The sequence below is a fragment of the Fukomys damarensis genome, unplaced genomic scaffold, assembly GCF_012274545.1.
Source record: "Fukomys damarensis isolate Sample0158 unplaced genomic scaffold, DMR_v1.0_HiC HiC_scaffold_7, whole genome shotgun sequence".
In the NCBI taxonomy this organism is placed as follows: domain Eukaryota; kingdom Metazoa; phylum Chordata; class Mammalia; order Rodentia; family Bathyergidae; genus Fukomys; species Fukomys damarensis.
This window is the reverse complement of record NW_022900919.1, coordinates 964245-982235: the sequence shown is the minus strand read 5'-3', so window position 1 is coordinate 982235 and position 17991 is coordinate 964245.

Sequence of the window (17991 nt, the reverse complement as noted above, 5' to 3'; positions counted from 1 at the left end):
TGGCTGTTTTTACTATATTGGTTCTTCCAACACAGGAGCAAGGGAGCAAGGGATGTCTTTCTATTTTCTTATATTCTCTTCGAAAACACATGGAAATTGAATAACACTCTCCTGAACAACCAATGGGTCACAGAGGAAATTAAAGAAGAAGTTAGACAGTTTTTACAAATAAATGATAATGCCCATATAACATACAGGAATCTATGGGGCACAATGAAAGCAGTTCTATGAGGGAAATTTATAGCAGTGAATGCCCACTCTAGGAAAATAGAGTGAGCTCAAATAAACAACCTAATGCTTAATCTTAAGCTTCTAGAAAAAGAAGAGCAAGACAAACCCAAAGCTTGTACAAGGAGGAAATTATAAAGATCAGAGCAGAATTCAATGCAATGGAGACTAAGAGAATGATACAAAAAAAAAGTCAATGAATCGAAGAGTTGGTTTTTCAAAAGAATAAATAGAATTGATGAGACCTTAGCCAACCTTATCAAAAAAAAGAAAGAAAAGGGTCAGATCAATGCAGTTAGGAATGAAAAAGGTGAAGTCACAACAGATCCATCACAAATACAGAGGATCATCAATACCTACTTTGAGAACCTGTACTCAAATAAAATGGAAAACACACAAGAAATGGACAGAATTCTAGATACATATGAATTACCAAAGTTGAGCAAAGAAGATATAAAAACAACAAACATCCCAATTATAATAAATGAAAATGAAAATGTAATTAAAGATTTACCAACAAAGAAAAGCCCAGGTCCTGAAGGATTCGCTACTGAATTCTACAAGACATTTAGAGAAGAACCATTGCCAATATTCTTTAAAACTTTCAATGAAATTGAAAGGGAAGCAATACTTCCAAATTCATTCCTGGAAGCAAGTGTTACTTTTATTCCAAAACCAGGTAAAGACCCAATAAAAAAAAAGAGAACTACAGGCCAATCTCCCTAATGAACACAGATGCAAAAATCCTCAATAAGATACTGGCAAGCAGAATACAGAGGGTCACCAAGAAGATCATACACCCTGACCCATTCGGATTTATCCCAGGGATGCAAGGATGGTTCAATATTTGTAAATCAGTAAATGTGATATACTATATTAATAGAGTCAAGGACAAAAACCATATGATCATCTCAGTAGATGCAGAAAAAGCATTCAACAAATTTCAACACCCATTCGTGATTAAAAAACCCTGCAGGAAGTTGGAATAGATAGTCTTCATCTCAGCTTGATAGAGGCTATCTATGAAAAGCCAACAGCCAACATAATACTAAATCATCAAGAACTGAAAACCTTCACACTAAAATCAGGAACAAGACAAGGATGTCCAGTGTCACCACTCATGTTCTGTATAGTTCTGGAAACATTAGCCGCAGCAATTAGATAAGAGAAAGAAATAAAAGGAATAAAAATAGTAAAGGAAGAAGTTAAACTGTCACTATTTGCTTATGATATGATACTCTACCTAGAAGGCCCAAAACACTCCGCCAAAAGACTTCTAGACTTAATTGACAGATTCGGTAGAGTAGCTGGATACAACGTAAGCACTTAAAATCAATAGCCTTCTTGTAAACAAATAACAGACTCATTGAAAGTGAAATTAGGGAAACAATTCCTTTCACAATAGCATTCAAAAAATGAAATACCTAGGAATCAATCTAATAAAGGAAGCAAAAACCTCTACATTGAGAACTAGAACACTCTGAAAAGAGAGATCACTTTCTTTCTTGATGCCTCTCATTTCTATTTCTACCAGCCAGCTCAGAAGAGCTGTTTAAAACAAACCCCTCTTACTCACATACTCTGTGAGCATATATTCAGGTGTGTATCTATGTTTCTCAATTTGATTTGATACAAATTTAATACTTTCTCCCTGCATAAAACAAAACTGGATTATTTGACTTATTAATTTTTCTGGATGCATTATTTCTAATTGTGTGGATTTTTGTTTTTGCCTCTACAATGTCCTATTTCTTCCGTAATTTCATCTGTAATTATACTTTGAATTTATATATGTTGTTGGCTGCTGTTTTTGTTATGTCTTCCACTTGATGTCTTATAGCCTCACGTGGTCCTTTCTCTGTGTTCTTTAAGACCAGCCCCCCGCTGCTCTCTATATCCGTGATTATTTGACTTCAGCACTTTTTGTAGGCTTTATTGGCCATTATGAAGTATTTATGGCTCACTGCTACATATTACTTTTCTGGCATTAAGTCCTTAAGGATCCAACTCACTTTTTAAATAATTATTTTATACTTTAGTTTTGCAGAAGCTTTCTGTGCTTTTACAGAAGTGAAAGTTTTTTGATTGTTATTCAGGAAGCTAATTTTTTATTTCCATTCACAGATTTTCTCACAGGTCTTGAATGATTTCTGCTGTTTCTGTTCATTGTTTTTATTCTCTCCCTGGGCTACACTATTTGCCCCCTGTGATGCCCCCAAGGAGAGGGTAATTTTTTTTCCTCACCGAGTTTATGTACATTTTTTCTATTTGCCCCCTGTGATGCCCCCAAGGAGAGGGTAATTTTTTTTCCTCACCGAGTTTATTGGTACATTTTAGGTGTACAGTGCAGTTACATTCATCATTGGGATCTTGTACCTTTACATGGCAGGTCTTGGTTCTCGGTTTTCCTCTTGTCCTGAGGGTAATTCCTCTTAACTGCAGCATCTGTTGATTTAGGAGCTTCCTTCCTGCCCCTCCTGGATCTGCAGCTGGAGGGGAGATTAATGGCTAGATTTCTAATCTAATTCCCAGTATCCAGCTGATTTGGGGGGTTGTGGTGTTTCTAAAATGAAATGAAAAGTTTTAAACCACAGGTTACAAAGAAGCCATCAGCAATGGAGGCTTTCTTATATGGGTAGCACAAGGTTATTGGTCTGTTTTTCTCTAGTTTTAAACACTTCATTGGTTTTATTATAAAAGAACATGTTCAGAGGGCACAGACATGAAGACTACAGTTTTATGAGCTTTTACACTCTTGTTCCGTGTTTACCACCCCCTGATGAGGATGCTGGCAATGAGCCCAGCCTGGGGACAGCTCTTCCTGAGGTGAGCACCCTCAGTTTCCTTAGAGCCCTGCACAACCCCGCTGGCTCTCTTCACCCATCGCCACCCCAGAGGTTGGTCCCTGATGGTGTGGACTGCTATCTTTATTGCTGCCTAGTACTTCAGAGATTGACTATATAACAGTTTATCTCCTCTTCTATTGCTAGACATTGGGGTGCTTGCACTTTGGTGCTTTTTTGAATAAAGAGGTTTTGGACATTCTCATACATGTTCATTTCTCTTAGGAGCTCAACTGATGGGTTGAAGATAAGCAAGCAGAGTCATATTCTTCCAAGTTGTAGACCACATGCCATTGTAAGAAACATCACAGAGCTCTGACACACCCCTTACTGTTCCCTGTAGGTGACATACGGCAGAACGAGTGCACAAAACTGTACCCAGCCTTTGATGAAGCCAAGACACAGCACATCTCTCTCATCCCAAGGGTCCCTGGTTGGCTTTGATGGTCACACCCACCTCCCTCCAACCTCTGCTCCCCATGCAAGCCCTGCTAACTGCTCATGTGTCCTCCATTCTTAGAGCTTTGTCATTCATGAGTGATAATGAATGGATGTGTAACTCTAGAGAATGGCTTGTTTTACTCAGCATTCTTCTCTAAGAATTCATCCATATTATTGTGCCTGTTGACAAGTTGTTCCTTATCATGGCTGAGTAGTATTCCATAGCATCTGGATACCACAAATTGTTAATCATTCACCTGCTAGAGGACATCTGGGATACTTCCGGGTCAGGGCAGCTGAAAATACAACTGCTATGAGCATGCATGGTCTGATTTTTTTTTGTGGATATGACTTTTCATTTCTCTGGGGTAAATCCCAAGGGATGCAATTGCTTGGTTGTACAGCAGTTGCAGTTTAGCTGATAACGAAGCAGTCAGACCACTTTTGAGAGTATAGCTGTCCCATCTTCCATTCTCCTTAGCAGTGTGTACATCAGCCTGTTTCCCGCATCCTTGCCAGCATGCTGGGCTCCAGTATTTTTCGTTTTAGCTCTTCGGATGGATGTTTAGTGATATTTCCCCATGGTTTTAATTTGAATTTCCTTCCTAGATTGTGGTGCTGAGCAGTGTTGCTGTGCTCATCTACCATCCGTATGCTTTCTCCTGCGAAATGTCTCTTCATAGATCCTGTTCCTTTCCTGTTTGTCAACGATCAAATTCTAAGACTTCTAACTACTGGCCTTTTATCATACAAATGGTTTAAGTATTAGCTCCCACTCTGTAGCTTGCCTTTAAATTTTCTTAACAGCATCTCTCACAGAACAAAAGGGTCATAACATTGCTGAGGTCCAGTTTATCAATTTCTCCTCATGACTAGTACTTTGGATGTCAAGTCTAAGAATTCTGCCCAGCTTTAAATCCTGAAAATTGTATCCTGTCTTGTAATGAAATGCTTATGATCTTACATTTTATCTTTGAATTTATGGTCCAGTTTGAATTAAGTTGTGTGTGAGACGTGAGGTTTAGGCTGGTGTTTAATTTTGTTTTCACTCTGGGTACCCAGTTGGTCCACTGCTCTCTGTTTAAAAAGCTGTCTTTCCTCCATTAAACTGCTTTTGAATATTTGTCAAGCATCAGTTGGAAACATTCCTGCTTTTTAGTTCTTTGTTTGTTCCATCGATCTCTGTGTCTATCCTGTATCACACAGTCTTGATAGATCTTGAAATTAAGCAGACTGCTGCCTCTTCTTTAGGTACAATACTATTGTAAATGACACTGCAATTTTAATTTCAGTGTCCAGAATATGGCCTTCTGGGTTCTCTTATTGGTAAATTCTTTTTAATATTACTGTCTTATTTCTCTTTTTAAATAAATATTTTGAAGTCTGGTGTGGTGGCACACTTCTAAAATCTTAGCACTTGAGAGGCCGAAGCAGGAAGGTCCAAATTTGAAGTCAGCCTGGGTTACATAGCAAGACTCCATAGAAAACAAACAAACAACAAAGATTTTCAAATATCTTTAAATTTTACTGCTAATATAATAAGTTACAATACCATTGCCAAAACAGTACAAGTTCTTTCCATATATCTATCACCCAGCTTCCTTAAATGGGGCACATCTCTCATAACCACAGAATAATTACAAAGATCAGAGAATAAACATTAATATAATGCTATTCATAATCTGAAGATTTTATTCAAATTTTTTGAATTATTCTACTATTGCTCATTTTCTGCTGCAATATTGAACCCAGAATTCCACATTTAATTTCTCCTTTGTCTCCTATACTCTGAGACTTTCTTTCTTTTGGTAACTTTTACATATTTAAACGGTATTGGTCATTTGTTATGAAAAATGTGTTCTTTTAATCTCTGGTAAATTTTTACTATATAAACACACATAGTTGAAGTTAAATGTAGATATGTATGTTAACCTTTCAGGATTAATAATAAAATAGTCATATTTTGTTTTCATTGTATGTAGGATGTAGTCTCTGTGTTCTATATGTAATTTCAAGAGTCTGCTTTTTAGTTGTTGTTTTGTTGTTATTTTGTTTTCTTTGTGTGAGTGTGTGTTTGTGTTTGTGTGTGGTTGTTGATACTTTTTACCTTAATTTTTATCCTGTTCTATTCGTCCTCTCTCTTTCCCCAATTATCTCTTGATTTTGTGATATTTTCATGAGAGTGAACAGTGTCTCTTGTCTTTCTGGTTCACCTCAATATTCTTTTGCCTTCTCCACTCTTTCTCTCATGCCCTTTAGTCTCCCAAATCCTAGGTGTTCATCCTGTGCTCTCCGGGCTTTCTTCTACTATAGTTCTTTTCACTCATCTCTCTTTTGTCCCCTATCCCTCTTAAGTTGCACCCCCACCAGGATAAAATCACTCTATTAAGGGGAAATTCATTGCATATAAGTACCTGGCTTATGTTGGATTTTGTTATAAAAAAAAAATAGAGTTTGCTTATATGGTTAAAGGTACCCAAGTAACAGTTACCAGGATATGCTTGATGTTATTGTTATTGCTGACTGTGTTGTTATTGCTAACTTTAGCCAAGGTGTCACAACCATTGTAATCAGCTGTTCTCCCTTATATGACAACACTGTGATCACCTGGGGTCACAGCCATTGCCATAATTCAGGACTGGGTGCTCAGTGCAGTAGACAGCAGCTTTACCTCCTTAAAGTTGGGCAGGGAGGATCTAGGGGTGGACACGAAGACCAAGAACCAGCTACACCGGAAGACTTCTCCGAGGAGCTGACACTTACTCAAGAAGCGTTGATGCTACTGATGTAGCTATGTGCCATAATAAACCCAGAAGCAACAGCTCAGAAAGTGAAATAAAATAAAAGACCAGAAAATAACAAATGCAGAAACAAAATGTGACTGCAGACTCCAAGCCCACCAAGGATAAGTCCAGGGGACAATGAGAGAGAGGAACTCAGAAGCCACCCACCAGAACATTCAGAAATGACAGCAGCATACGTGAAAAACAAACAGATGAGGCAATGAAGACAGTAATCTCTCAGGTGAAAAAATAAATTACAATTAAAATTAAGGACATGCTCAATGAAGCTAAACACAGATAAAAAGGAGGAGCTTAGGAAAATGATGAAAAACTATGAATACAAAACATAGCGAAGAAACAGAGTCCATGAAGTGTTTCAAACAGGTGCCCAGGAGTTTGAAAACTCCACAGGAATTATTTGCAATCATCTGAACCAAGATGAGGATAGAATTTCAGGTCTAGAAGATAGGACTGTGGTTATCAACCATAAAAAGAAAGATTTCTTACAGATAGCAAGAGACCATGAAAAATCAACGCAAGAATTTCAAGATGATGCAAAGAAAGATAATATGAGATTAATTGGAGTCATGAGAATAGCAGAGGTAGCACAAATGCCATGTAAATTCTGTTCAAAGAAATAATGGCAGAAAACTTCCCAAACTTGAAAAAAGAATTTGACATACAAATAAGTGAGGCATATTGAACTCCAAATAGCTATGAGCAAAATAAATCCACACCAAAACATATAATAATTAAGATTCCAGAAATTTAGCACAAGAACAAAATATTAAAAGCTATTAGAGAAATGAAACAAATCACCTAAAAAAGAAAGCCCATCAGAATCACAGCAGACTTCTCAACACAACCCTTAAGACAAGAATACCCTGGAGTGAAGCCCTAAAAGAAAACAACCTCCAACCCAGCCTGATGTACCCCACAAAGCTATCTTTCAAAGTCAAGAGAAAAATAAAATGCTTCCATGACAAAGACAACAGAAGAAATTCACAACCAACAAACTAGGTCTATAATGTGTTCTTAGGGGCATTCTAGAAAGGGAAATGACAATTCCAGGAACACCAATAGAAGGAAGCCACCAGGCAGGACAAGCAATAAACAGAGAGGAAAGTCAGGGAACATATCAGCTGTAACCGTCAATGGAAATGACCTCAATTCACCAATCAAAAGAAACAGACTGGCAGAATGGGTCCAGAAACAAGGTCCAACGATATGCTGCATTAGCCTTTAACTAAAAAAATTCATAGACAGAAAGTCAAAGGATGGAAAACAATGTTCCATGTGATAGGAACCCAGAAAAAAAACAGGGGTAGCTATTGTATTTGCAAACAATGTGAGCTTCAAGCCAAGACTGATTGAAAGCAACAAAGAAAGTCACTACATACCTGTTAAAAGAAAACTTTACGGAGAAGAGACAGTTATAAATATATATGCACCAAATATTGGTGTACCCATTGATACAACATTCCTCCGGACGCGACCCCAGCCCCAGGACAGCGCCAGACATAGGTCTAAGGCCCAACAAGAAGCAGATTCAGTTGTGAAGCTGCAGTAAGGGTTTGTTTTGTTCTGTTTCCGTGTGTGTGTGTGTGTGTGTGTGTGTGTGTGTGTGTGTGTGTGTGTGTGTTTGTTTGTTTTAATTCTCTTGATAAAGGGCCCCTACTGTTTCACATGAGCTGCGAACTTTTGCGGTAATAGAAGATAAGTTAATATCAAAGAGATTAGGAGCACGTTTCTAACTAGAGAAGAATGTAATCGATGTGAATCTTTTAGTTGTTTACCCCTCAATATTAAGCGGCAAGCACCCCACAGCTTCCTCAACGCTGCTGTTACAAGTATAGCAGGAAGCAGGGTGAAGAGGGTTTGACTGAGAGGAGGGGATGCTTCCCGGAGGATTTGCCCGACAGAGTCCTCTTTCTGTGTCTCCGGAATTTCACGTAGGATTTGACTCAGGAATTCGTTTTGTGTTAGAACTAGAAGGAAAATAACAGACAGAACAGGGTGGCATCTGCAATTTATGACAAAGAAACAGTACTAGAGGGAGAAGAAAGGGTGCATCCGCAGTGACCAGCAGTTACCAGAGGGCCTGCACACCACACTCTGTGGCCCCAGGCCCGGCCCTGGAGCGAATCGGGCAGTGGGCGAGTCTGGCTTCCCGGCTGGCGCTGCCCCTCTGTGTGCCAGGTGTCTGAATGTGTGTCTCCGGAAACACTGAGGTCACAGACGCTACTTTTGCCGGATTTGTTTCCAGACAGTTTGCTTTCAAAATACGATGAAGTTTTACTGCCATTCATTCACTGCTCTTTTCATCAGCAAAAAATTACTGAATTGTAAATTTTATAATAATTAAGATGTAACCTGAGAAGAAAGACTTATGCTGTCTGGCTGCTGAATTAATATTTATTCTGTGAAAGAAATCATCGACTACTCAAAATGCAAAGCAGAGAAAATCCGTTCTTTTCTTAAAAAAAAAAAAAGAATTTACTTAATTTTTAAATATATACCAGAGCTGGCACTCATGTTCAAGAGTGGGTAAAGCATATTAATAACTAAATATTCCCATGAGAAAATGTAGAAAGTTTCTACCACGTGACAAATATACCCTGATGTTGATAAAATGAGGATTTTTGAACAAATGGAGTTATGCTTTGGAGGTGTGATTCTTTTTTTTTTCTTTTATTGAGTTTATTAGTACATTTTAGGTATACAGTATGATCACATTTATCACTGGGACCTTGTACCTTTACGTGACAGGTCTTGGTTCTCATTTTTTCCCCTTGTCTGTGTCCTCCCTTCACCCACTCCTTTCCTCCCCATTTACAAACACTTTATTTCCATTTTGTCATATTTTTTCCTTTCCCTTATTACCTCTCCCCTACTCTTCCCACTTTCCCTACCCCTTTAGCCCTTTTCTTCCTATTTCACATGGTCAATCATCTCATTAGGATCTTATGTACTATTATAGTTTTTCACACCAGAGAAACTATTTGGTATTACACATGTGTGACTTATTAATTTCATTTAGGAATATATCCTAAATATATATCCATTTTGCTATGAATGAATCTAATTTCTTATTCTTTATGGCTGAGTAGTATTCCATTTTATAGAAAAACCACATCCTCTTTATCCAGTTTCCAACTGATGGGCAAATGGGCTGTTTCCAAGCTTTAGCTATTGTAAACTGTGCCGCTATAAACATGGGTACATATATATCACTGTGGTATGATTCTTTTAATTCTTTTGGAAAGATACCCAGCAGAGGGATGACTGGGTCAGCTCTTTGAGGTATCTCTACATTGATTTCCATAGTGGTTGCACCAGTCTGTATTCCCACCAACAATGGAGAAGGGTTCCTTTCTCCCCAGAACTCCACCAACATTTGTTATTGGTTGATTTCTTGATAGCAGCCATTCTTTCTGAGGTGAGATGGGATCTCAGTGTTGTTTTCATCTGCATCTCTCGAATGACCAGTGATATGGAACATTTTTTCATATATTTTCTTGCTGCTTTTACTTCTTTGTCTGAGAAATGTCTGTTCATTTCAGATGCCCATTTTTGAATTATGTCTTTATATTTGGGGGGGCTGATTGTTTTGAGTTCTTTATATATTCTAGATAATAGTCCTTTGTCTGAGAAGCAGCTGATAAAATTTTTTTCCCACATTGTAGGTTGTCTCTTAGTTCTGCTGATGGTTTCTTCTGCAGAGCAGAAGCTTTTTAATAAGATGAGATCCCACTTGTTGATTCTTTCTGCTAGTTCCCATGCTACTGAGGATTTGTTCATAAAGTCTTTTCCTATGCCAATGTCTTCAAGGGTTCTGCCTGACTTATCTTCCAGCAAGGTTAGTGTTTCTGTTTTAATATTTAGATCTTTAATCCACTTGGATTTTAGTTTAGTGCATGTGAAAGATAAGGGTCTAGTTTTAATCTTTTGCAGGTTGAGATCCAGTTTTTCCAACACCATTTATTAAAGAGGCTATCTTTCCTCCACTGAGGATGGTCAGCTCCTTTGTCAAAGATGAGGTAGCTGAGTATATCTGGAGTTGTTTTTGTAACTTCCAGTCTGTTCCACTGATCCTCAGGCCTGTTTCTTTGCCAGTACCATGCTGTTTTTATCACAGTGGCTTTGTAGTATAGTTTCAAATTGGGAATTGTTATACCTGCTGCCATGTGTCTGTTGCCTAGGATGGCTTTTGCTATTCCAGGTCTCTTATGGTTCCAAATGAATTTTTGGATTCTTTTTTCTAGTTCTGTGAAATATAGTGTTGGAATTTTAATTGGCATTGCATTGAATCTGTATAGTAGTTTTGGTAGTATGGCCATTTCACTATGTTGATTCTTCCTAACGAGGAGCAGGGGATATCTTTGTTTTCTTATATCCTCTTTGATCTCTATTTTCAGAGTGCTATAGTTTTCAATGTAGAGGTTTTTTGCTTCTTTTGTTAGATTGATTCCTAGATAAATCATTTTTTTTTGGATGCTGTTGTGAAAGGAATTGTTTCCCTAATTTCTCTCTCAGTGAATCTGTTATTTGTGTACAAGAAGGCTGTTGATTTTTGAATGTTGACCTTGTATCCAGCTGGAGGTGTCATTCTTTATCTTCTTAGGCAATGGCTGTTCTCTGATAAAAGATTTAGATTATTTCCTTAGAATCTTGTACATGTACATATAGACATTTTTCACAGAACCAGGAAGTTCACTCAAATTCTTCAGGTTGAAAACTTCTTTGTAGGTTTTTTTGATGGGTTTTTTGGGACCAGGGATCAAACTCAGGACCTTGCACTTGCAAGGCAGGCACAGCAGCACTGAGCTAAGTCCCTAGTCTTGTAGGTATTTTTTATTTTTTAAATCAGTGTTTTACATCTGGAATGATAAAGATTTTACAGGCTTTTTTGTGTACTAAATTTTTATATTCAACCTATACTAACACGTTTTTCCATGTGCAATAAATATAGTTGTATATACACAGAAGAATGCTGTTCTACTAGGATATAATCCAGATTATAGATTAAAAAAATGAAATCTTATGTCAAAGTTTACCCTAACCTCACTGAAGAAGATACTGATTTTACTTTTATTATTATGAGTCCTACTGTTACCTTGGTCTCCTCCCTCCCTACATTTAAAATACTTATCTGCCACTTTCCAGCTGATGTGATTGTTCCCTTATCATTTCCCCTCACAGTATCAATGCTTTTTCATGCATCAAGTTTTGGTACATGTGTTTTATATCTCTAACTCATTTAATTTTTTATTAAGCTTTCCATAAATGCTAGTCCCATATTTTAGTACTTTTATAACACTTATTGATCAAAATAGGAAGAACTGTGGGGATGATAAATACAAAACAGCGAAAACCTAGGTTTGTTGCTTGCCTGGTGCATGCATGTGAGGGTCATGGTCCAGGGGCCGGGGAGGGGCTCTGCCTGCGGCCTGCTCCTGGGCGGTAGGTGGCCACCGTAGTCATCCTCACTGACACCACCTGCTCCTTTAGCACCTCCCTAGAGCCCTTACTGCCCGACACAGCCAGTCTGACTTCCACGTGAGAGTATGTATCAGGGACAACAGCTCGCCCGTACTCCGGGGTAAAAAGTGTGTGTGCCTGGAGGGCAAGGCCAATGTGGCGTCCAGGTTAAACTGAAGGGCCAGGGCCAAGCGGCGCAGGGAGGTCCGCTCAGCCGGGCACGCTCTGGAGGGCACCTCGCATCAGCCGCAGGGAGGACGCTGCGCCTCCCTCTGGTCATGGCCCAGCCCACAGGGGCTGCGTGGGTTCTGTGGGCACAGCCATTGCACGGCCCTGCCCTAAGATGCATCTGAGACTCAGTCACTGTATTCTCTTTCCACCTTAAAGTGAGACAGTTTCTAGTGCTTTCCAAAATCAAGCCTCAATAACAGCTTGGGCAAAAAAAGTAAACAGCCCACCAGTAAGCCATAAACCAGAACAGACTAGAGAATCAATCAAACTGATAAGGAGCCAGCACAGCCTCCAGATCAACTTCCCTACAATCCCGTCTGAATTAACGTTGTTCCATTTATTGAGATTGCTCAGCTCCGGGACCAAAGGTCACAGCACACAGTGGCCTCCAACCCAGACTGATAAAAGTGTCTGGTACAAGGACTGTGACAGGCAATCTGAGCAGGGAAAAGAAAAGACATTTACTTCCATTAGAACTTTCTTCCATTTGCCTCAGAACACTTTAATTGTACTGAGAGTTTGAAATGTCACATGATGCTCATTTTCATGATGGGCAACGAGACAGCAGCACAGCCAAGAGCAGACCTTTTGCTGTGCTGATCAAGCACAGGTAAGGAGGGCTGTCCTCAGCCTGGTGCCTCCCTCTATTTTCTCTCCCCTCCTGCCCCTGGGTCAGCATTACCACCCTGGAGGGGCGATCCGCTTTCTAGTAATTTTGTAGAATCTTTGAGTGAAAATTATGACAGACCTTTTAGGAACATCCAGGGTAATACATCCACATGACAGGAAGAACTCAGCTGACTCCCTCCTCTATCCCAGATGCGTTAGTCAGCTTCTTGCCATTGTGGCAAAATCCCTAAGACTAACAACATAAGAGGAGAAAGATTTGTTTCAGCTCATGGTTTCAGAGGTTCCAGTCCATGATTGCTCTTCATCTCTGCACAAGGGCTTAAAATATCCCCAGGCAGTGCACTGTGGCAGGTTCTGAAGGAACCAGCCAGGATCCATATCTTCAGAAGTCAGGTCAGTGTAGACAGCTTGCTTTGGAAAGGAGTCAGGAGCCTTCCCTGACATGCAGGGACAGGGCCCCAAAGGAAGAGGTAAGGAGCAAGACTGAAGACCACTCTTCACAGCCCACGGCAGCCTTCGTGTTGAAGGGCCTCCTGGGACAGGAGTAGGATGAAGCCAGAGGAACAATTTGCTGAGGCCTGGTCCTTTCCATTTGAGGCCCCGGGTTATTATTTCTGGAATAGTCTTGCTCTCAGGGACAGTTTCGTTCCTTATTGCCCATGTATTAACTTTCTGGGCTCCACTTCAGAGCCTTCCAAATTTGATCACCATGACAATGTATCTGTTTGTTTTCCTCATCCTGGGGTGAGGGGCAGCTAGCCAGGTGTCCCACACACAGCCCAGGAAGGTCCGCTCTGTCCTCGTCCTTCTCCAGCCCACACAGGCACCCTGTAAGTCACAAGAACTTCTCTTCCACACTCCAACAGTGCCGTTCAGTTAGCGCTGAAGAGAGGAAAGGCAGGACACCAGTAAGTGATCTGTAGCTCCCAGCTTGGCACCAGTCGGTCTTCACTGAAACATGAAACATTCACTTTCCCCAGCTGTTTCAGGTGGGTCTTGGCATGGCCACCTCTGAGTCAGCCCCTGAATGTCAGGAGATGACCTACCTCGACCCTTTCATGACTCGTAATCCAGACTGCATCGGCTAAAGAAACTCGTGTTTTCTTCCATTTCTCTTGCAGCAGTCATCAGCAAACTCTAAATTAGCAAAGTCAGAGACTTAGAAGCCTAAGGGGTCCTGCTGATTTTAGATGATGCATTCATTCATAAGTACCCAAGGTCTGTAAAGTAAAATACTTGTTGTTTGTTTTGTACTGGCAGTCGAACTCAGGACCTTGCGCTTGTGAGGCAGGTGGCAGAACCACTGAGCGAAATCACTGGCCCAGTAAAATATTTCTTTTGGGTATTTCTATTACTCTGGTTTCAAGTGAGGAAGAGGCATCATCCCACTGGGGACCTGATGCTTAGCTAGGATCTGGGTGAGGATGAACGAGGGACTTGTCCTGGTGGGTGAGCATGACGCTAGTAGCACAGCTATGCCCTAGGCAGACCCAGAGCCCAGGAGCTGATGGTGCCCCCTGAGGTTGGGGAAATAGGAACTGGAGTCTGCCTGATCACCTCTCCCAGTGTGGATTCTCAGGACTGCGTGGGACTTTGACGTTTTTCTTTTTCTTTTTCTTTTCTTTTTTGGTTGTTGGTGGATGGGCTTTCAGTGGGATGCCATTCTGCAACCGACTTATTTTGGGAAGCTCTAATTTATACTGATAGTTCTGAGCACTCAATTCTTATCTTTTGTTCCAGTAGAAGGGACTACTAAAGTGTATCAGTAGGAATAATAGGAAAGGCTTAACCCTCATTTTCATGTTTAAAAATAGATTTCCTAGATTATTTCAACATGACATTTTAAATTTTTAAAAATTATTTAATTAATTTCTGTGGTCCTGGGGATTGAATTGTGGAGAGCTGAGCTACATCTCAGCCCTTTTAGAGTTTTTGTTTGTTAAAAACAGGACCTCACTGCATCACTCGGTCTATTCCTGAACTCGTGAGCCAGGAGGAGCTGAGGGACAGGGCAGAGCCCAGCCAGCAGCACCGGGGCGCGGTGAGCAGCCGGGATGAGCGTGGCTCTTGCTCGGGGACCCAGGCATAGGAGGGAGCCGGCTTCCCAGAAGGGCAGGAGAGGACAAATTGTGTCACAAGAGAAACGTGACAGAAGCAGGCACGACCCAGTAGCCCACGCTGGGGTCGTCAGCTCAGGCCCGTTGTGTCTCGCCAGCGTGCGAACCGAATTTCAAAGTGCTCGCGAGGCTCTGACAGCGAGCAGCTCAGCCTGGCCTTCTAGTCCTCTCCTGGAGCAGCTCTGACTGGGTCCTTCCGGCCGCACGCGCAGCGGGTCGGAGGCGCAGCGCTCACACTCCCAAGGCTGGTGTCCCCGCTGCCCCCAGCCCTCCCTGGGGTGCTGTCTTGGAGCTCTCAGCCCAGCAGCCTCCCTTTCCTGGCTTCACTCCGCAGCGGGGAGGCGGACTCAGCAGGGCGGCTCCGCAGACTCCCGCTTCTGGGTTAGCTTCCTTCACCGCCGATCTTCACTCCCGCCTAGACATAAAGATGTCAAAGAGATTTCCTGGAATGAGAGCTAGTCAGGAACAACACTTTCAGATCCCAGGCGAATACGATGCAGCCTTCAAGTGTGCTGGGCGATGGTTCTCGAGGGGAGCGGGATCGTGCTAGAGCTCACGAAGGCTCTCGTTGACTTCTGCCAGCTTCTGTGAGGCCGGAGGAGCCTGGCCTAAGGCCTCTTCTGCCCGCGCTAGGGCACCGCTGCACCGCTGTCACATTGGCCTCGTCGCCGTGGAAGGGCTAGAGGTGCGGGGAAGGTGAGGGGTCTCGGAGACAGCATGGCCTCTTGGAAAGGGGACAGAATCTGGTGAAACGAAGGAGAAATGAGGCGCACGGACTGCAGTTCTGCTAGCTGTGCCCCTTCCACACGGGGCACGCTGCGGGGTGATCGCAAATGTTCATGGCTAGGAACAGAGCAGCTCACGAAGCACCCACAAATCCTCTGCAGAAGTAATCAGTAAAGAGAGAGTTTCTGCAGATGAAGAGGGTCTGAACAAAAACAAACATAAATAACACTTCAAACGATTACATTTTCTCAAACAAATATTTGTGTACATGATACATGAAAAATATATCATGAATCAGAAAAGGAACTAAAAATAGAAGTGAAAAACTAACAAGAAGTAAAAGGAGAGTTCATTAATTTCAGGAAAAATAGAAGAAAATACAAATTCAAATCAGAAAGGAAGGCTAATTTAAAAAGTGCTCAAGAGAGTATTTCAATAAAATTTAAATTAAAAGCACTACAGAAAAAAACAAGAAAATAGACAAAATGATTAAATAAATTTAAAAAAGAAGCATAGTTTCGCAAAATGGTTAAAATGGAAAACAGACGAGAGGTTGGATGTAAGTATAAGCCAAACAAAAAGCTAATATTCAAAATGATAACCTAATAAAAAGCTCCAGAATCAAAAGAAATAACCCTATCTGTTGAAAAGAAACTGTGGTTTCTTGAGAAAATTGACACAGAATGATCAACTTTAATAAAGATATTCATGTACTTATTAGACTTGAAAGAAAAATTTCTCTAGTTTTCTAGGCCAAAGATACAACTATTATCAACACCAAAGCAAAAAGCTGGCAACAAATTTCTCAGATTCATCGTACAAGGCAAGATGATATCAGAGCTGAATTTTAAAAGAAATGCAAGGAAAGAAAGTATAGACTAAGGGTACAGTAAGCCCTGACTTATGAACACCGCAGTGTGAACTGTCACAGATACAAGCAGACCTCGCATTACCCACATTCACACGGGACAATCTCGGAAACAGCTCCTGTGCCTGCAGACACCATCGCAGCTGCGCTGTGTGTGCTCACTGAGTGGTGGGTGCACAGTGCTCAGTCAGAGCCCAGGACGTCCGAGGCCAGAGGAAAAGCAGCAGTGACGTGGGGGACCGCCAGGAAGTGCAAAGGAATATGCATTCTGTATCCGTGGAAAAGGTGTGTAAGACAGCGTCAGGTCCCTTGGCATAGTTAGAATAAAACAGTAGGTTGAATCTCTGTATCAAAGCTGAATTTTCCAAACATTATTACTGTATTCTATTTATTAAGACTATCTCTAGTTTTAATATATATTCCCTGAAGCATTTACAAATGAAAAGTTATGATAGTTTTATACTATTTTAATATTCTTATTATTGCAACTTCCCTATAATTTACACATTATTGCCAAATAGAAAGTTTTTTTTAAAAAAAATGAAGGAGAGACCCACTACATAGCACCATTTTGGGTTTATATCTCCTGCCATCTCCTCCTCCAACAGCTAAAAGCTCTGCTACTCTTAGAATATGACTTGTAGCCCATATAAAGACAAATTTATCAATGGAACAGAAAAGGGAATTTCTAAAAAGATCCAAACATTGATAACCCTTTAATTTTTAATAAAGTTAATTCAGTGGAGTGAGAAAATGGATTGTCCTCCCCAAAAATGGACTTGAGTTATTTGGATATTCATATAAAAAAGAAAGTTAAGGTTAGTGGGCGGAGGAGAAGGAAGAAGAGGAAGAGAAGGAGAAAAAGAGGAAAAACAATATAAATTCCCTAGTCTGTGCCATAGATAGAAATCAATTTCAGATGGATTGTCTCTCTGAATGTGAGTGGTGAAACAAAATTTACTGAATAAATAGAAAGCATACAAGATTATTTTCCTAAGCATAAAGTATTAAAGAGTAATTTCATAAAAATAAGCATCACAAAGTGTCTGTGATTTTAGCATGAGCAGAGGTTTCTCCAACAAAAAAACGAACCTGAATCATAAATAAAATAATTTATGGATTGGATTATATTAATTACACTGAAGTCTTCACAATGTGCTTCTAAGATGTTTGGTTGTCTGAAGACGATGGGACTATGCAGTAACAAATGCACTGAATTTCCTCCCCAGATGGTACAAAAGGATTTCATAACTCAGATATTTCTATATACAACCATAATTTCAACAACATTATTTTATGGCGGAGAATGGTAAACAGCCAGGTAATCCCTGCAGCCTCCACCCTTCCTCCCTTGTCACAGTGGAAGGAAAGATGGCAGACAAGGGCAGACCCTGAGTGTACGGGCAGTGGGTAGGAGAGAAGGAGGCCTGGAAGGGCACTGGACTTAGTCCCTGGGAAGACTGAAAGTGCACTAAATGTGAAAATACTGTACATATAACCAGGCACAGACTGCAGAGGAGAGATGTCAGAGTCCACACGACTTACACGGCTTTACGTGGATATAGGCCAAATCTTAGATTTAAAGGGGTAGATACTTCTCAAAGGTGAAAAACACACAAACAAAAAGGTTGTGCAAGAAAGGG